Here is a 14,000-nt window from a genome sequence, read left to right on the forward strand (position 1 = left end):
AAATGGTGTTGTGCAAGGAGAAATTCCCTCTTTACGCTTCGGCCTGTTGTTACCCAATGGAAGATCCAAAATCCAACTCTGGTGGGACTCGAACCCACAACCTTTGAATGGCTTTCATGATAGATCACCTAGAAGTCCAACGCGCTGTCCATTGCGCCACAGAGTCTCTTGAAAACAGTAAATGCTGCTCCAAAACTTGAAGAAATGAAGAGAAGCAACTAGTCCAGCACAAGATAATGCGTTGTAAATGTTTGCACCATGCTGGAATAAATACTTGATTAAAACGGTGCAAAAATTGAACTCTGAATGCAACAGACGATGAATGCATTTTCATAGGATGAAATGGTGTTGTGCAAGGAGAAATTCCCTCGTTACGCTTCGGCCTGTTGTTACCCAATGGAAGATCCAAAAGCCAACTCTGGCGGGACTCGAACCCACAACCTTTGAATGGCTTTCATGATAGAGCACCTAGAAGTCCAACGCGCTGTCCATTGCGCCACAGAGTCTCTTGAAGACAGCAAATGCTGATCCAAAACTTGAAGATATGAAGAGAAGCAACTAGTCCAGCACAAGATAATGCGTTGTAAATGTTTGCACCATGCTGGAATAAATACTTGATTAAAACGGTGCAAAAATTGAACTCGGAATGCAACAGACGGTGAACGCATTTTCATAGGATGAAATGGTGTTGTGCAAGGAGAAATTCCCTCGTTACGCTTCGGCCTGTTGTTACCCAATGGAAGATCCAAAAGCCAACTCTGGTGGGACTCGAACCCACAACCTTTGAATGGCTTTCATGATAGATCACCTAGAAGTCCAACGCGCTGTCCATTGCGCCACAGAGTCTCTTGAAGACAGCAAATGCTGATCCAAAACTTGAAGATATGAAGAGAAGCAACTAGTCCAGCACAAGATAATGCATTGTAAATGTTTGCACCATGCTGGAATAAATACTTGATTAAAACGGTGCAAAAATTGATCTCGGAATGCAACAGACGGTGAATGCATTTTCATAGGATGAAATGGTGTTGTGCAAGGAGAAATTCCCTCGTTACGCTTCGGCCTGTTGTTACCCAATGGAAGATCCAAAATCAAACTCTGGTGGGACTCGAACCCACAACCTTTGAATGGCTTTCATGATAGAGCACCTAGAAGTCCAACGCGCTGTCCATTGCGCCACAGAGTCTCTTGAAGACAGCAAATGCTGATCCAAAACTTGAAGATATGAAGAGAAGCAACTAGTCCAGCACAAGATAATGCGTTGTAAATGTTTGCACCATGCTGGAATGAATACTTGATTAAAACGGAGCAAAAATTGATCTCGGAATGCAACAGACGGTGAATGCATTTTCATAGGATGAAATGGTGTTGTGCAAGGAGAAATTCCCTCGTTACGCTTCGGCCTGTTGTTACCCAATGGAAGATCCAAAATCCAACTCTGGTGGGACTCGAACCCACAACCTTTGAATGGCTTTCATGATAGATCATCTAGAAGTCCAACGCGCTGTCCATTGCGCCACAGAGTCTCTTGAAGACAGCAAATGCTGATCCAAAACTTGAAGAAATGAAGAGAAGCAACTAGTCCAGCACAAGATAATGCGTTGTAAATGTTTGCACCATGCTGGAATAAATACTTGATTAAAACGGTGCAAAAATTGAACTCGGAATGCAACAGACGTTGAACGCATTTTCATAGGATGAAATGGTGTTGTGCAAGGAGAAATTCCCTCGTTACGCTTCGGCCTGTTGTTACCCAATGGAAGATCCAAAAGCCAACTCTGGTGGGACTCGAACCCGCAACCTTTGAATGGCTTTCATGATAGAGCACCTAGAAGTCCAACGCGCTGTCCATTGCGCCACAGAGTCTCTTGAAGACAGCAAATGCTGATCCAAAACTTGAAGATATGAAGAGAAGCAACTAGTCCAGCACAAGATAATGCGTTGTAAATGTTTGCACCATGGTGGAATGAATACTTGATTAAAACGGTGCAAAAATTGAACTCGGAATGCAACAGACGGTGAATGCATTTTCATAGGATGAAATGGTGTTGTGCAAGGAGAAATTCCCTCGTTACGCTTCGGCCTGTTGTTACCCAATGGAAGATCCAAAAGCCAACTCTGGTGGGACTCGAACCCGCAACCTTTGAATGGCTTTCATGATAGATCACCTAGAAGTCCAACGCGCTGTCCATTGCGCCACAGAGTCTCTTGAAGACAGCAAATGCTGATCCAAAACTTGAAGAAATGAAGAGAAGCAACTAGTCCAGCACAAGATAATGCGTTGTAAAAGTTTGCACCATGCTGGAATAAATACTTGATTAAAACGGTGCAAAAATTGATCTCGGAATGCAACAGACGGTGAATGCATTTTCATAGGATGAAATGGTGTTGTGCAAGGAGAAATTCCCTCGTTACGCTTCGGCCTGTTGTTACCCAATGGAAGATCCAAAAGCCAACTCTGGTGGGACTCGAAACCACAACCTTTGAATGCCTTTCATTATAGAGCACCTAGAAGTCCAACGCGCTGTCCATTGCGCCACAGAGTCTCTTGAAGACAGCAAATGCTGATCCAAAACTTGAAGATATGAAGAGAAGCAACTAGTCCAGCACAAGATAATGCGTTGTAAATGTTTGCACCATGCTGGAATAAATACTTGATTAAAACGGTGCAAAAATTGAACTCGGAATGCAACAGACGGTGAACGCATTTTCATAGGATGAAATGGTGTTGTGCAAGGAGAAATTCCCTCGTTACGCTTCGGCCTGTTGTTACCCAATGGAAGATCCAAAAGCCAACTCTGGTGGGACTCGAACGCACAACCTTTGAATGGCTTTCATGATAGATCACCTAGAAGTCCAACGCGCTGTCCATTGCGCCACAGAGTCTCTTGAAGACAGCAAATGCTGATCCAAAACTTGAAGATATGAAGAGAAGCAACTAGTCCAGCACAAGATAATGCGTTGTAAATGTTTGCACCATGCTGGAATGAATACTTGATTAAAACGGTGCAAAAATTGAACTCGGAATGCAACAGACGGTGAATGCATTTTCATAGGATGAAATGGTGTTGTGCAAGGAGAAATTCCCTCGTTACGCTTCGGCCTGTTGTTACCCAATGGAAGATCCAAAAGCCAACTCTGGTGGGACTCGAACCCACAACCTTTGAATGGCTTTCATGATAGAGCACCTAGAAGTCCAACGCGCTGTCCATTGCGCCACAGAGTCTCTTGAAGACAGCAAATGCTGATCCAAAACTTGAAGATATGAAGAGAAGCAACTAGTCCAGCACAAGATAATGCGTTGTAAATGTTTGCACCATGCTGGAATAAATACTTGATTAAAACGGTGCAAAAATTGAACTCGGAATGCAACAGACGGTGAACGCATTTTCATAGGATGAAATGGTGTTGTGCAAGGAGAAATTCCCTCGTTACACTTCGGCCTGTTGTTACCCAATGGAAGATCCAAAAGCCAACTCTGGTGGGACTCGAACGCACAACCTTTGAATGGCTTTCATGATAGATCACCTAGAAGTCCAACGCGCTGTCCATTGCGCCACAGAGTCTCTTGAAGACAGCAAATGCTGATCCAAAACTTGAAGATATGAAGAGAAGCAACTAGTCCAGCACAAGATAATGCATTGTAAATGTTTGCACCATGCTGGAATAAATACTTGATTAAAACGGTGCAAAAATTGATCTCAGAATGCAACAGACGGTGAATGCATTTTCATAGGATGAAATGGTGTTGTGCAAGGAGAAATTCCCTCTTTACGCTTCGGCCTGTTGTTACCCAATGGAAGATCCAAAATCCAACTCTGGTGGGACTCGAACCCACAACCTTTGAATGGCTTTCATGATAGATCACCTAGAAGTCCAACGCGCTGTCCATTGCGCCACAGAGTCTCTTGAAAACAGTAAATGCTGCTCCAAAACTTGAAGAAATGAAGAGAAGCAACTAGTCCAGCACAAGATAATGCGTTGTAAATGTTTGCACCATGCTGGAATAAATACTTGATTAAAACGGTGCAAAAATTGAACTCTGAATGCAACAGACGATGAATGCATTTTCATAGGATGAAATGGTGTTGTGCAAGGAGAAATTCCCTCGTTACGCTTCGGCCTGTTGTTACCCAATGTAAGATCCAAAAGCCAACTCTGGCGGGACTCGAACCCACAACCTTTGAATGGCTTTCATGATAGAGCACCTAGAAGTCCAACGCGCTGTCCATTGCGCCACAGAGTCTCTTGAAGACAGCAAATGCTGATCCAAAACTTGAAGATATGAAGAGAAGCAACTAGTCCAGCACAAGATAATGCGTTGTAAATGTTTGCACCATGCTGGAATAAATACTTGATTAAAACGGTGCAAAAATTGAACTCGGAATGCAACAGACGGTGAACGCATTTTCATAGGATGAAATGGTGTTGTGCAAGGAGAAATTCCCTCGTTACGCTTCGGCCTGTTGTTACCCAATGGAAGATCCAAAAGCCAACTCTGGTGGGACTCGAACGCACAACCTTTGAATGGCTTTCATGATAGATCACCTAGAAGTCCAACGCGCTGTCCATTGCGCCACAGAGTCTCTTGAAGACAGCAAATGCTGATCCAAAACTTGAAGATATGAAGAGAAGCAACTAGTCCAGCACAAGATAATGCGTTGTAAATGTTTGCACCATGCTGGAATGAATACTTGATTAAAACGGTGCAAAAATTGAACTCGGAATGCAACAGACGGTGAATGCATTTTCATAGGATGAAATGGTGTTGTGCAAGGAGAAATTCCCTCGTTACGCTTCGGCCTGTTGTTACCCAATGGAAGATCCAAAAGCCAACTCTGGTGGGACTCGAACCCACAACCTTTGAATGGCTTTCATGATAGATCACCTAGAAGTCCAACGCGCTGTCCATTGCGCCACAGAGTCTCTTGAAGACAGCAAATGCTGATCCAAAACTTGAAGATATGAAGAGAAGCAACTAGTCCAGCACAAGATAATGCATTGTAAATGTTTGCACCATGCTGGAATAAATACTTGATTAAAACGGAGCAAAAATTGATCTCGGAATGCAACAGACGGTGAACGCATTTTCATAGGATGAAATGGTGTTGTGCAAGGAGAAATTCCCTCGTTACGCTTCGGCCTGTTGTTACCCAATGGAAGATCCAAAAGCCAACTCTGGTGGGACTCGAACCCACAACCTTTGAATGGCTTTCATGATAGATCACCTAGAAGTCCAACGCGCTGTCCATTGCGCCACAGAGTCTCTTGAAGACAGCAAATGCTGATCCAAAACTTGAAGATATGAAGAGAAGCAACTAGTCCAGCACAAGATAATGCGTTGTAAATGTTTGCACCATGCTGGAATGAATACTTGATTAAAACTGAGCAAAAATTGATCTCGGAATGCAACAGACGGTGAATGCATTTTCATAGGATGAAATGGTGTTGTGCAAGGAGAAATTCCCTCGTTACGCTTCGGCCTGTTGTTACCCAATGGAAGATCCAAAATCCAACTCTGGTGGGACTCGAACCCACAACCTTTGAATGGCTTTCATGATAGATCACCTAGAAGTCCAACGCGCTGTCCATTGCGCCACAGAGTCTCTTGAAGACAGCAAATGCTGATCCAAAACTTGAAGAAATGAAGAGAAGCAACTAGTCCAGCACAAGATAATGCGTTGTAAATGTTTGCACCATGCTGGAATAAATACTTGATTAAAACGGTGCAAAAATTGAACTCGGAATGCAACAGACGGTGAACGCATTTTCATAGGATGAAATGGTGTTGTGCAAGGAGAAATTCCCTCGTTACACTTCGGCCTGTTGTTACCCAATGGAAGATCCAAAAGCCAACTCTGGTGGGACTCGAACCCGCAACCTTTGAATGGCTTTCATGATAGATCACCTAGAAGTCCAACGCGCTGTCCATTGCGCCACAGAGTCTCTTGAAGACAGCAAATGCTGATCCAAAACTTGAAGAAATGAAGAGAAGCAACTAGTCCAGCACAAGATAATGCGTTGTAAAAGTTTGCACCATGCTGGAATAAATACTTGATTAAAACGGTGCAAAAATTGATCTCGGAATGCAACAGACGGTGAATGCATTTTCATAGGATGAAATGGTGTTGTGCAAGGAGAAATTCCCTCGTTACGCTTCGGCCTGTTGTTACCCAATGGAAGATCCAAAAGCCAACTCTGGTGGGACTCGAACCCACAACCTTTGAATGGCTTTCATGATAGAGCACCTAGAAGTCCAACGCGCTGTCCATTGCGCCACAGAGTCTCTTGAAGACAGCAAATGCTGATCCAAAACTTGAAGATATGAAGAGAAGCAACTAGTCCAGCACAAGATAATGCGTTGTAAATGTTTGCACCATGCTGGAATAAATACTTGATTAAAACGGTGCAAAAATTGAACTCGGAATGCAACAGACGGTGAACGCATTTTCATAGGATGAAATGGTGTTGTGCAAGGAGAAATTCCCTCGTTACACTTCGGCCTGTTGTTACCCAATGGAAGATCCAAAAGCCAACTCTGGTGGGACTCGAACGCACAACCTTTGAATGGCTTTCATGATAGATCACCTAGAAGTCCAACGCGCTGTCCATTGCGCCACAGAGTCTCTTGAAGACAGCAAATGCTGATCCAAAACTTGAAGATATGAAGAGAAGCAACTAGTCCAGCACAAGATAATGCATTGTAAATGTTTGCACCATGCTGGAATAAATACTTGATTAAAACGGTGCAAAAATTGATCTCAGAATGCAACAGACGGTGAATGCATTTTCATAGGATGAAATGGTGTTGTGCAAGGAGAAATTCCCTCTTTACGCTTCGGCCTGTTGTTACCCAATGGAAGATCCAAAATCCAACTCTGGTGGGACTCGAACCCACAACCTTTGAATGGCTTTCATGATAGATCACCTAGAAGTCCAACGCGCTGTCCATTGCGCCACAGAGTCTCTTGAAAACAGTAAATGCTGCTCCAAAACTTGAAGAAATGAAGAGAAGCAACTAGTCCAGCACAAGATAATGCGTTGTAAATGTTTGCACCATGCTGGAATAAATACTTGATTAAAACGGTGCAAAAATTGAACTCTGAATGCAACAGACGATGAATGCATTTTCATAGGATGAAATGGTGTTGTGCAAGGAGAAATTCCCTCGTTACGCTTCGGCCTGTTGTTACCCAATGGAAGATCCAAAAGCCAACTCTGGCGGGACTCGAACCCACAACCTTTGAATGGCTTTCATGATAGAGCACCTAGAAGTCCAACGCGCTGTCCATTGCGCCACAGAGTCTCTTGAAGACAGCAAATGCTGATCCAAAACTTGAAGATATGAAGAGAAGCAACTAGTCCAGCACAAGATAATGCGTTGTAAATGTTTGCACCATGCTGGAATAAATACTTGATTAAAACGGTGCAAAAATTGAACTCGGAATGCAACAGACGGTGAACGCATTTTCATAGGATGAAATGGTGTTGTGCAAGGAGAAATTCCCTCTTTACGCTTCGGCCTGTTGTTACCCAATGGAAGATCCAAAATCCAACTCTGGTGGGACTCGAACCCACAACCTTTGAATGGCTTTCATGATAGATCACCTAGAAGTCCAACGCGCTGTCCATTGCGCCACAGAGTCTCTTGAAAACAGTAAATGCTGCTCCAAAACTTGAAGAAATGAAGAGAAGCAACTAGTCCAGCACAAGATAATGCGTTGTAAATGTTTGCACCATGCTGGAATAAATACTTGATTAAAACGGTGCAAAAATTGAACTCTGAATGCAACAGACGATGAATGCATTTTCATAGGATGAAATGGTGTTGTGCAAGGAGAAATTCCCTCGTTACGCTTCGGCCTGTTGTTACCCAATGGAAGATCCAAAAGCCAACTCTGGCGGGACTCGAACCCACAACCTTTGAATGGCTTTCATGATAGAGCACCTAGAAGTCCAACGCGCTGTCCATTGCGCCACAGAGTCTCTTGAAGACAGCAAATGCTGATCCAAAACTTGAAGATATGAAGAGAAGCAACTAGTCCAGCACAAGATAATGCGTTGTAAATGTTTGCACCATGCTGGAATAAATACTTGATTAAAACGGTGCAAAAATTGAACTCGGAATGCAACAGACGGTGAACGCATTTTCATAGGATGAAATGGTGTTGTGCAAGGAGAAATTCCCTCGTTACGCTTCGGCCTGTTGTTACCCAATGGAAGATCCAAAAGCCAACTCTGGTGGGACTCGAACCCACAACCTTTGAATGGCTTTCATGATAGATCACCTAGAAGTCCAACGCGCTGTCCATTGCGCCACAGAGTCTCTTGAAGACAGCAAATGCTGATCCAAAACTTGAAGATATGAAGAGAAGCAACTAGTCCAGCACAAGATAATGCATTGTAAATGTTTGCACCATGCTGGAATAAATACTTGATTAAAACGGTGCAAAAATTGATCTCGGAATGCAACAGACGGTGAATGCATTTTCATAGGATGAAATGGTGTTGTGCAAGGAGAAATTCCCTCGTTACGCTTCGGCCTGTTGTTACCCAATGGAAGATCCAAAATCAAACTCTGGTGGGACTCGAACCCACAACCTTTGAATGGCTTTCATGATAGAGCACCTAGAAGTCCAACGCGCTGTCCATTGCGCCACAGAGTCTCTTGAAGACAGCAAATGCTGATCCAAAACTTGAAGATATGAAGAGAAGCAACTAGTCCAGCACAAGATAATGCGTTGTAAATGTTTGCACCATGCTGGAATGAATACTTGATTAAAACGGAGCAAAAATTGATCTCGGAATGCAACAGACGGTGAATGCATTTTCATAGGATGAAATGGTGTTGTGCAAGGAGAAATTCCCTCGTTACGCTTCGGCCTGTTGTTACCCAATGGAAGATCCAAAATCCAACTCTGGTGGGACTCGAACCCACAACCTTTGAATGGCTTTCATGATAGATCACCTAGAAGTCCAACGCGCTGTCCATTGCGCCACAGAGTCTCTTGAAGACAGCAAATGCTGATCCAAAACTTGAAGATATGAAGAGAAGCAACTAGTCCAGCACAAGATAATGCGTTGTAAATGTTTGCACCATGCTGGAATGAATACTTGATTAAAACGGTGCAAAAATTGATCTCGGAATGCAACAGACGGTGAATGCATTTTCATAGGATGAAATGGTGTTGTGCAAGGAGAAATTCCCTCTTTACGCTTCGGCCTGTTGTTACCCAATGGAAGATCCAAAATCCAACTCTGGTGGGACTCGAACCCACAACCTTTGAATGGCTTTCATGATAGATCACCTAGAAGTCCAACGCGCTGTCCATTGCGCCACAGAGTCTCTTGAAAACAGTAAATGCTGCTCCAAAACTTGAAGAAATGAAGAGAAGCAACTAGTCCAGCACAAGATAATGCGTTGTAAATGTTTGCACCATGCTGGAATAAATACTTGATTAAAACGGTGCAAAAATTGAACTCTGAATGCAACAGACGATGAATGCATTTTCATAGGATGAAATGGTGTTGTGCAAGGAGAAATTCCCTCGTTACGCTTCGGCCTGTTGTTACCCAATGGAAGATCCAAAAGCCAACTCTGGCGGGACTCGAACCCACAACCTTTGAATGGCTTTCATGATAGAGCACCTAGAAGTCCAACGCGCTGTCCATTGCGCCACAGAGTCGCTTGAAGACAGCAAATGCTGATCCAAAACTTGAAGATATGAAGAGAAGCAACTAGTCCAGCACAAGATAATGCGTTGTAAATGTTTGCACCATGCTGGAATAAATACTTGATTAAAACGGTGCAAAAATTGAACTCGGAATGCAACAGACGGTGAACGCATTTTCATAGGATGAAATGGTGTTGTGCAAGGAGAAATTCCCTCGTTACGCTTCGGCCTGTTGTTACCCAATGGAAGATCCAAAAGCCAACTCTGGTGGGACTCGAACCCACAACCTTTGAATGGCTTTCATGATAGATCACCTAGAAGTCCAACGCGCTGTCCATTGCGCCACAGAGTCTCTTGAAAACAGTAAATGCTGCTCCAAAACTTGAAGAAATGAAGAGAAGCAACTAGTCCAGCACAAGATAATGCGTTGTAAATGTTTGCACCATGCTGGAATAAATACTTGATTAAAACGGTGCAAAAATTGAACTCTGAATGCAACAGACGATGAATGCATTTTCATAGGATGAAATGGTGTTGTGCAAGGAGAAATTCCCTCGTTACGCTTCGGCCTGTTGTTACCCAATGGAAGATCCAAAAGCCAACTCTGGCGGGACTCGAACCCACAACCTTTGAATGGCTTTCATGATAGAGCACCTAGAAGTCCAACGCGCTGTCCATTGCGCCACAGAGTCTCTTGAAGACAGCAAATGCTGATCCAAAACTTGAAGATATGAAGAGAAGCAACTAGTCCAGCACAAGATAATGCGTTGTAAATGTTTGCACCATGCTGGAATAAATACTTGATTAAAACGGTGCAAAAATTGAACTCGGAATGCAACAGACGGTGAACGCATTTTCATAGGATGAAATGGTGTTGTGCAAGGAGAAATTCCCTCGTTACGCTTCGGCCTGTTGTTACCCAATGGAAGATCCAAAAGCCAACTCTGGTGGGACTCGAACCCACAACCTTTGAATGGCTTTCATGATAGATCACCTAGAAGTCCAACGCGCTGTCCATTGCGCCACAGAGTCTCTTGAAGACAGCAAATGCTGATCCAAAACTTGAAGATATGAAGAGAAGCAACTAGTCCAGCACAAGATAATGCGTTGTAAATGTTTGCACCATGCTGGAATGAATACTTAATTAAAACGGTGCAAAAATTGATCTCGGAATGCAACAGACGGTGAATGCATTTTCATAGGATGAAATGGTGTTGTGCAAGGAGAAATTCCCTCTTTACGCTTCGGCCTGTTGTTACCCAATGGAAGATCCAAAATCCAACTCTGGTGGGACTCGAACCCACAACCTTTGAATGGCTTTCATGATAGATCACCTAGAAGTCCAACGCGCTGTCCATTGCGCCACAGAGTCTCTTGAAAACAGTAAATGCTGCTCCAAAACTTGAAGAAATGAAGAGAAGCAACTAGTCCAGCACAAGATAATGCGTTGTAAATGTTTGCACCATGCTGGAATAAATACTTGATTAAAACGGTGCAAAAATTGAACTCTGAATGCAACAGACGATGAATGCATTTTCATAGGATGAAATGGTGTTGTGCAAGGAGAAATTCCCTCGTTACGCTTCGGCCTGTTGTTACCCAATGGAAGATCCAAAAGCCAACTCTGGCGGGACTCGAACCCACAACCTTTGAATGGCTTTCATGATAGAGCACCTAGAAGTCCAACGCGCTGTCCATTGCGCCACAGAGTCGCTTGAAGACAGCAAATGCTGATCCAAAACTTGAAGATATGAAGAGAAGCAACTAGTCCAGCACAAGATAATGCGTTGTAAATGTTTGCACCATGCTGGAATGAATACTTGATTAAAACGGTGCAAAAATTGAACTCGGAATGCAACAGACGGTGAACGCATTTTCATAGGATGAAATGGTGTTGTGCAAGGAGAAATTCCCTCGTTACGCTTCGGCCTGTTGTTACCCAATGGAAGATCCAAAAGCCAACTCTGGTGGGACTCGAACCCACAACCTTTGAATGGCTTTCATGATAGATCACCTAGAAGTCCAACGCGCTGTCCATTGCGCCACAGAGTCTCTTGAAGACAGCAAATGCTGATCCAAAACTTGAAGATATGAAGAGAAGCAACTAGTCCAGCACAAGATAATGCATTGTAAATGTTTGCACCATGCTGGAATAAATACTTGATTAAAACGGTGCAAAAATTGATCTCGGAATGCAACAGACGGTGAATGCATTTTCATAGGATGAAATGGTGTTGTGCAAGGAGAAATTCCCTCTTTACGCTTCGGCCTGTTGTTACCCAATGGAAGATCCAAAATCCAACTCTGGTGGGACTCGAACCCACAACCTTTGAATGGCTTTCATGATAGATCACCTAGAAGTCCAACGCACTGTCCATTGCGCCACAGAGTCTCTTGAAAACAGTAAATGCTGCTCCAAAACTTGAAGAAATGAAGAGAAGCAACTAGTCCAGCACAAGATAATGCGTTGTAAATGTTTGCACCATGCTGGAATAAATACTTGATTAAAACGGTGCAAAAATTGAACTCTGAATGCAACAGACGATGAATGCATTTTCATAGGATGAAATGGTGTTGTGCAAGGAGAAATTCCCTCGTTACGCTTCGGCCTGTTGTTACCCAATGGAAGATCCAAAAGCCAACTCTGGCGGGACTCGAACCCACAACCTTTGAATGGCTTTCATGATAGAGCACCTAGAAGTCCAACGTGGTGTCCATTGCGCCACAGAGTCTCTTGAAGACAGCAAATGCTGATCCAAAACTTGAAGATATGAAGAGAAGCAACTAGTCCAGCACAAGATAATGCGTTGTAAATGTTTGCACCATGCTGGAATGAATACTTGATTAAAACGGTGCAAAAATTGATCTCGGAATGCAACAGACGGTGAACGCATTTTCATAGGATGAAATGGTGTTGTGCAAGGAGAAATTCCCTCGTTACGCTTCGGCCTGTTGTTACCCAATGGAAGATCCAAAAGCCAACTCTGGCAGGACTCGAACCCACAACCTTTGAATGGCTTTCATGATAGAGCACCTAGAAGTCCAACACGCTGTCCATTGCGCCACAGAGTCTCTTGAAGACAGCAAATGCTGATCCAAAACTTGAAGAAATGAAGAGAAGCAACTAGTCCAGCACAAGATAATGCGTTGTAAATGTTTGCACCATGCTGGAATAAATACTTGATTAAAACGGTGCAAAAATTGAACTCGGAATGCAACAGACGGTGAACGCATTTTCATAGGATGAAATGGTGTTGTGCAAGGAGAAATTCCCTCGTTACACTTCGGCCTGTTGTTACCCAATGGAAGATCCAAAAGCCAACTCTGGTGGGACTCGAACCCACAACCTTTGAATGGCTTTCATGATAGATCACCTAGAAGTCCAACGCGCTGTCCATTGCGCCACAGAGTCTCTTGAAGCCAGCAAATGCTGATCCAAAACTTGAAGATATGACTAGAAGCAACTAGTCCAGCACAAGATAATGCGTTGTAAATGTTTGCACCATGCTGGAATGAATACTTGATTAAAACGGTGCAAAAATTGAACTCGGAATGCAACAGACGGTGAATGCATTTTCATAGGATGAAATGGTGTTGTGCAAGGAGAAATTCCCTCGTTACGCTTCGGCCTGTTGTTACCCAATGGAAGATCCAAAAGCCAACTCTGGTGGGACTCGAACCCACAACCTTTGAATGGCTTTCATGATAGATCACCTAGAAGTCCAACGCGCTGTCCATTGCGCCACAGAGTCTCTTGAAGACAGCAAATGCTGATCCAAAACTTGAAGAAATGAAGAGAAGCAACTAGTCCAGCACAAGATAATGCGTTGTAAAAGTTTGCACCATGCTGGAATAAATACTTAATTAAAACGGTGCAAAAATTGATCTCGGAATGCAACAGACGGTGAATGCATTTTCATAGGATGAAATGGTGTTGTGCAAGGAGAAATTCCCTCGTTACGCTTCGGCCTGCTGTTACCCAATGGAAGATCCAAAATCCAACTCTGGTGGGACTCGAACCCACAACCTTTGAATGGCTTTCATGATAGATCACCTAGAAGTCCAACGCGCTGTCCATTGCGCCACAGAGTCTCTTGAAGACAGCAAATGCTGATCCAAAACTTGAAGAAATGAAGAGAAGCAACTAGTCCAGCACAAGATAATGCGTTGTAAATGTTTGCACCATGCTGGAATAAATACTTGATTAAAACGGTGCAAAAATTGAACTCGGAATGCAACAGACGGTGAACGCATTTTCATAGGATGAAATGGTGTTGTGCAAGGAGAAATTCCCTCGTTACACTTCGGCCTGTTGTTACCCAATGG

The 14,000-nt window shown here is 43.5% G+C and overlaps 39 non-coding genes across 39 annotated transcripts; all 39 read right to left on the reverse strand.

The window, feature by feature from the left end:
• Nucleotides 1-73: 73 nt before the first annotated feature.
• Nucleotides 74-166, reverse strand: trnar-ucu (transfer RNA arginine (anticodon UCU)). The gene is made up of 2 exons: nt 130-166; nt 74-109 (listed from the first exon to the last, which is right to left on the reverse strand). It is a non-coding gene; the product is annotated as a tRNA-Arg (tRNA).
• A 247-nt stretch (nt 167-413) lies between these two features.
• trnar-ucu (transfer RNA arginine (anticodon UCU)) lies at nt 414-506 on the reverse strand. Its single transcript has 2 exons — nt 470-506; nt 414-449 (listed from the first exon to the last, which is right to left on the reverse strand). It is a non-coding gene; the product is annotated as a tRNA-Arg (tRNA).
• A 247-nt stretch (nt 507-753) lies between these two features.
• trnar-ucu (transfer RNA arginine (anticodon UCU)) lies at nt 754-846 on the reverse strand. The gene is made up of 2 exons: nt 810-846; nt 754-789 (listed from the first exon to the last, which is right to left on the reverse strand). It is a non-coding gene; the product is annotated as a tRNA-Arg (tRNA).
• A 247-nt stretch (nt 847-1,093) lies between these two features.
• trnar-ucu (transfer RNA arginine (anticodon UCU)) lies at nt 1,094-1,186 on the reverse strand. Its single transcript has 2 exons — nt 1,150-1,186; nt 1,094-1,129 (listed from the first exon to the last, which is right to left on the reverse strand). It is a non-coding gene; the product is annotated as a tRNA-Arg (tRNA).
• A 247-nt stretch (nt 1,187-1,433) lies between these two features.
• Nucleotides 1,434-1,526, reverse strand: trnar-ucu (transfer RNA arginine (anticodon UCU)). Its single transcript has 2 exons — nt 1,490-1,526; nt 1,434-1,469 (listed from the first exon to the last, which is right to left on the reverse strand). It is a non-coding gene; the product is annotated as a tRNA-Arg (tRNA).
• A 247-nt stretch (nt 1,527-1,773) lies between these two features.
• On the reverse strand, nt 1,774-1,866 carry trnar-ucu (transfer RNA arginine (anticodon UCU)). Its single transcript has 2 exons — nt 1,830-1,866; nt 1,774-1,809 (listed from the first exon to the last, which is right to left on the reverse strand). It is a non-coding gene; the product is annotated as a tRNA-Arg (tRNA).
• A 247-nt stretch (nt 1,867-2,113) lies between these two features.
• Nucleotides 2,114-2,206, reverse strand: trnar-ucu (transfer RNA arginine (anticodon UCU)). The gene is made up of 2 exons: nt 2,170-2,206; nt 2,114-2,149 (listed from the first exon to the last, which is right to left on the reverse strand). It is a non-coding gene; the product is annotated as a tRNA-Arg (tRNA).
• Nucleotides 2,207-2,453: 247 nt separating this feature from the next.
• Nucleotides 2,454-2,546, reverse strand: trnar-ucu (transfer RNA arginine (anticodon UCU)). The gene is made up of 2 exons: nt 2,510-2,546; nt 2,454-2,489 (listed from the first exon to the last, which is right to left on the reverse strand). It is a non-coding gene; the product is annotated as a tRNA-Arg (tRNA).
• Nucleotides 2,547-2,793: 247 nt separating this feature from the next.
• trnar-ucu (transfer RNA arginine (anticodon UCU)) lies at nt 2,794-2,886 on the reverse strand. The gene is made up of 2 exons: nt 2,850-2,886; nt 2,794-2,829 (listed from the first exon to the last, which is right to left on the reverse strand). It is a non-coding gene; the product is annotated as a tRNA-Arg (tRNA).
• Nucleotides 2,887-3,133: 247 nt separating this feature from the next.
• On the reverse strand, nt 3,134-3,226 carry trnar-ucu (transfer RNA arginine (anticodon UCU)). The gene is made up of 2 exons: nt 3,190-3,226; nt 3,134-3,169 (listed from the first exon to the last, which is right to left on the reverse strand). It is a non-coding gene; the product is annotated as a tRNA-Arg (tRNA).
• Nucleotides 3,227-3,473: 247 nt separating this feature from the next.
• On the reverse strand, nt 3,474-3,566 carry trnar-ucu (transfer RNA arginine (anticodon UCU)). Its single transcript has 2 exons — nt 3,530-3,566; nt 3,474-3,509 (listed from the first exon to the last, which is right to left on the reverse strand). It is a non-coding gene; the product is annotated as a tRNA-Arg (tRNA).
• A 247-nt stretch (nt 3,567-3,813) lies between these two features.
• trnar-ucu (transfer RNA arginine (anticodon UCU)) lies at nt 3,814-3,906 on the reverse strand. The gene is made up of 2 exons: nt 3,870-3,906; nt 3,814-3,849 (listed from the first exon to the last, which is right to left on the reverse strand). It is a non-coding gene; the product is annotated as a tRNA-Arg (tRNA).
• Nucleotides 3,907-4,153: 247 nt separating this feature from the next.
• trnar-ucu (transfer RNA arginine (anticodon UCU)) lies at nt 4,154-4,246 on the reverse strand. The gene is made up of 2 exons: nt 4,210-4,246; nt 4,154-4,189 (listed from the first exon to the last, which is right to left on the reverse strand). It is a non-coding gene; the product is annotated as a tRNA-Arg (tRNA).
• A 247-nt stretch (nt 4,247-4,493) lies between these two features.
• On the reverse strand, nt 4,494-4,586 carry trnar-ucu (transfer RNA arginine (anticodon UCU)). The gene is made up of 2 exons: nt 4,550-4,586; nt 4,494-4,529 (listed from the first exon to the last, which is right to left on the reverse strand). It is a non-coding gene; the product is annotated as a tRNA-Arg (tRNA).
• A 247-nt stretch (nt 4,587-4,833) lies between these two features.
• On the reverse strand, nt 4,834-4,926 carry trnar-ucu (transfer RNA arginine (anticodon UCU)). Its single transcript has 2 exons — nt 4,890-4,926; nt 4,834-4,869 (listed from the first exon to the last, which is right to left on the reverse strand). It is a non-coding gene; the product is annotated as a tRNA-Arg (tRNA).
• A 247-nt stretch (nt 4,927-5,173) lies between these two features.
• trnar-ucu (transfer RNA arginine (anticodon UCU)) lies at nt 5,174-5,266 on the reverse strand. The gene is made up of 2 exons: nt 5,230-5,266; nt 5,174-5,209 (listed from the first exon to the last, which is right to left on the reverse strand). It is a non-coding gene; the product is annotated as a tRNA-Arg (tRNA).
• A 247-nt stretch (nt 5,267-5,513) lies between these two features.
• On the reverse strand, nt 5,514-5,606 carry trnar-ucu (transfer RNA arginine (anticodon UCU)). The gene is made up of 2 exons: nt 5,570-5,606; nt 5,514-5,549 (listed from the first exon to the last, which is right to left on the reverse strand). It is a non-coding gene; the product is annotated as a tRNA-Arg (tRNA).
• A 247-nt stretch (nt 5,607-5,853) lies between these two features.
• trnar-ucu (transfer RNA arginine (anticodon UCU)) lies at nt 5,854-5,946 on the reverse strand. The gene is made up of 2 exons: nt 5,910-5,946; nt 5,854-5,889 (listed from the first exon to the last, which is right to left on the reverse strand). It is a non-coding gene; the product is annotated as a tRNA-Arg (tRNA).
• A 247-nt stretch (nt 5,947-6,193) lies between these two features.
• Nucleotides 6,194-6,286, reverse strand: trnar-ucu (transfer RNA arginine (anticodon UCU)). The gene is made up of 2 exons: nt 6,250-6,286; nt 6,194-6,229 (listed from the first exon to the last, which is right to left on the reverse strand). It is a non-coding gene; the product is annotated as a tRNA-Arg (tRNA).
• A 247-nt stretch (nt 6,287-6,533) lies between these two features.
• On the reverse strand, nt 6,534-6,626 carry trnar-ucu (transfer RNA arginine (anticodon UCU)). The gene is made up of 2 exons: nt 6,590-6,626; nt 6,534-6,569 (listed from the first exon to the last, which is right to left on the reverse strand). It is a non-coding gene; the product is annotated as a tRNA-Arg (tRNA).
• Nucleotides 6,627-6,873: 247 nt separating this feature from the next.
• trnar-ucu (transfer RNA arginine (anticodon UCU)) lies at nt 6,874-6,966 on the reverse strand. Its single transcript has 2 exons — nt 6,930-6,966; nt 6,874-6,909 (listed from the first exon to the last, which is right to left on the reverse strand). It is a non-coding gene; the product is annotated as a tRNA-Arg (tRNA).
• Nucleotides 6,967-7,213: 247 nt separating this feature from the next.
• trnar-ucu (transfer RNA arginine (anticodon UCU)) lies at nt 7,214-7,306 on the reverse strand. Its single transcript has 2 exons — nt 7,270-7,306; nt 7,214-7,249 (listed from the first exon to the last, which is right to left on the reverse strand). It is a non-coding gene; the product is annotated as a tRNA-Arg (tRNA).
• A 247-nt stretch (nt 7,307-7,553) lies between these two features.
• Nucleotides 7,554-7,646, reverse strand: trnar-ucu (transfer RNA arginine (anticodon UCU)). Its single transcript has 2 exons — nt 7,610-7,646; nt 7,554-7,589 (listed from the first exon to the last, which is right to left on the reverse strand). It is a non-coding gene; the product is annotated as a tRNA-Arg (tRNA).
• A 247-nt stretch (nt 7,647-7,893) lies between these two features.
• Nucleotides 7,894-7,986, reverse strand: trnar-ucu (transfer RNA arginine (anticodon UCU)). The gene is made up of 2 exons: nt 7,950-7,986; nt 7,894-7,929 (listed from the first exon to the last, which is right to left on the reverse strand). It is a non-coding gene; the product is annotated as a tRNA-Arg (tRNA).
• Nucleotides 7,987-8,233: 247 nt separating this feature from the next.
• On the reverse strand, nt 8,234-8,326 carry trnar-ucu (transfer RNA arginine (anticodon UCU)). Its single transcript has 2 exons — nt 8,290-8,326; nt 8,234-8,269 (listed from the first exon to the last, which is right to left on the reverse strand). It is a non-coding gene; the product is annotated as a tRNA-Arg (tRNA).
• Nucleotides 8,327-8,573: 247 nt separating this feature from the next.
• Nucleotides 8,574-8,666, reverse strand: trnar-ucu (transfer RNA arginine (anticodon UCU)). Its single transcript has 2 exons — nt 8,630-8,666; nt 8,574-8,609 (listed from the first exon to the last, which is right to left on the reverse strand). It is a non-coding gene; the product is annotated as a tRNA-Arg (tRNA).
• A 247-nt stretch (nt 8,667-8,913) lies between these two features.
• trnar-ucu (transfer RNA arginine (anticodon UCU)) lies at nt 8,914-9,006 on the reverse strand. Its single transcript has 2 exons — nt 8,970-9,006; nt 8,914-8,949 (listed from the first exon to the last, which is right to left on the reverse strand). It is a non-coding gene; the product is annotated as a tRNA-Arg (tRNA).
• Nucleotides 9,007-9,253: 247 nt separating this feature from the next.
• On the reverse strand, nt 9,254-9,346 carry trnar-ucu (transfer RNA arginine (anticodon UCU)). The gene is made up of 2 exons: nt 9,310-9,346; nt 9,254-9,289 (listed from the first exon to the last, which is right to left on the reverse strand). It is a non-coding gene; the product is annotated as a tRNA-Arg (tRNA).
• A 247-nt stretch (nt 9,347-9,593) lies between these two features.
• Nucleotides 9,594-9,686, reverse strand: trnar-ucu (transfer RNA arginine (anticodon UCU)). The gene is made up of 2 exons: nt 9,650-9,686; nt 9,594-9,629 (listed from the first exon to the last, which is right to left on the reverse strand). It is a non-coding gene; the product is annotated as a tRNA-Arg (tRNA).
• Nucleotides 9,687-9,933: 247 nt separating this feature from the next.
• trnar-ucu (transfer RNA arginine (anticodon UCU)) lies at nt 9,934-10,026 on the reverse strand. Its single transcript has 2 exons — nt 9,990-10,026; nt 9,934-9,969 (listed from the first exon to the last, which is right to left on the reverse strand). It is a non-coding gene; the product is annotated as a tRNA-Arg (tRNA).
• Nucleotides 10,027-10,273: 247 nt separating this feature from the next.
• Nucleotides 10,274-10,366, reverse strand: trnar-ucu (transfer RNA arginine (anticodon UCU)). The gene is made up of 2 exons: nt 10,330-10,366; nt 10,274-10,309 (listed from the first exon to the last, which is right to left on the reverse strand). It is a non-coding gene; the product is annotated as a tRNA-Arg (tRNA).
• Nucleotides 10,367-10,613: 247 nt separating this feature from the next.
• On the reverse strand, nt 10,614-10,706 carry trnar-ucu (transfer RNA arginine (anticodon UCU)). The gene is made up of 2 exons: nt 10,670-10,706; nt 10,614-10,649 (listed from the first exon to the last, which is right to left on the reverse strand). It is a non-coding gene; the product is annotated as a tRNA-Arg (tRNA).
• A 247-nt stretch (nt 10,707-10,953) lies between these two features.
• trnar-ucu (transfer RNA arginine (anticodon UCU)) lies at nt 10,954-11,046 on the reverse strand. Its single transcript has 2 exons — nt 11,010-11,046; nt 10,954-10,989 (listed from the first exon to the last, which is right to left on the reverse strand). It is a non-coding gene; the product is annotated as a tRNA-Arg (tRNA).
• Nucleotides 11,047-11,293: 247 nt separating this feature from the next.
• trnar-ucu (transfer RNA arginine (anticodon UCU)) lies at nt 11,294-11,386 on the reverse strand. Its single transcript has 2 exons — nt 11,350-11,386; nt 11,294-11,329 (listed from the first exon to the last, which is right to left on the reverse strand). It is a non-coding gene; the product is annotated as a tRNA-Arg (tRNA).
• A 247-nt stretch (nt 11,387-11,633) lies between these two features.
• Nucleotides 11,634-11,726, reverse strand: trnar-ucu (transfer RNA arginine (anticodon UCU)). The gene is made up of 2 exons: nt 11,690-11,726; nt 11,634-11,669 (listed from the first exon to the last, which is right to left on the reverse strand). It is a non-coding gene; the product is annotated as a tRNA-Arg (tRNA).
• A 247-nt stretch (nt 11,727-11,973) lies between these two features.
• trnar-ucu (transfer RNA arginine (anticodon UCU)) lies at nt 11,974-12,066 on the reverse strand. The gene is made up of 2 exons: nt 12,030-12,066; nt 11,974-12,009 (listed from the first exon to the last, which is right to left on the reverse strand). It is a non-coding gene; the product is annotated as a tRNA-Arg (tRNA).
• A 927-nt stretch (nt 12,067-12,993) lies between these two features.
• Nucleotides 12,994-13,086, reverse strand: trnar-ucu (transfer RNA arginine (anticodon UCU)). Its single transcript has 2 exons — nt 13,050-13,086; nt 12,994-13,029 (listed from the first exon to the last, which is right to left on the reverse strand). It is a non-coding gene; the product is annotated as a tRNA-Arg (tRNA).
• Nucleotides 13,087-13,333: 247 nt separating this feature from the next.
• trnar-ucu (transfer RNA arginine (anticodon UCU)) lies at nt 13,334-13,426 on the reverse strand. Its single transcript has 2 exons — nt 13,390-13,426; nt 13,334-13,369 (listed from the first exon to the last, which is right to left on the reverse strand). It is a non-coding gene; the product is annotated as a tRNA-Arg (tRNA).
• Nucleotides 13,427-13,673: 247 nt separating this feature from the next.
• On the reverse strand, nt 13,674-13,766 carry trnar-ucu (transfer RNA arginine (anticodon UCU)). Its single transcript has 2 exons — nt 13,730-13,766; nt 13,674-13,709 (listed from the first exon to the last, which is right to left on the reverse strand). It is a non-coding gene; the product is annotated as a tRNA-Arg (tRNA).
• Nucleotides 13,767-14,000: the final 234 nt, after the last annotated feature.

This window comes from Pungitius pungitius, chromosome 3 (assembly GCF_949316345.1).
Source record: "Pungitius pungitius chromosome 3, fPunPun2.1, whole genome shotgun sequence".
Lineage (NCBI taxonomy): Eukaryota > Metazoa > Chordata > Actinopteri > Perciformes > Gasterosteidae > Pungitius > Pungitius pungitius.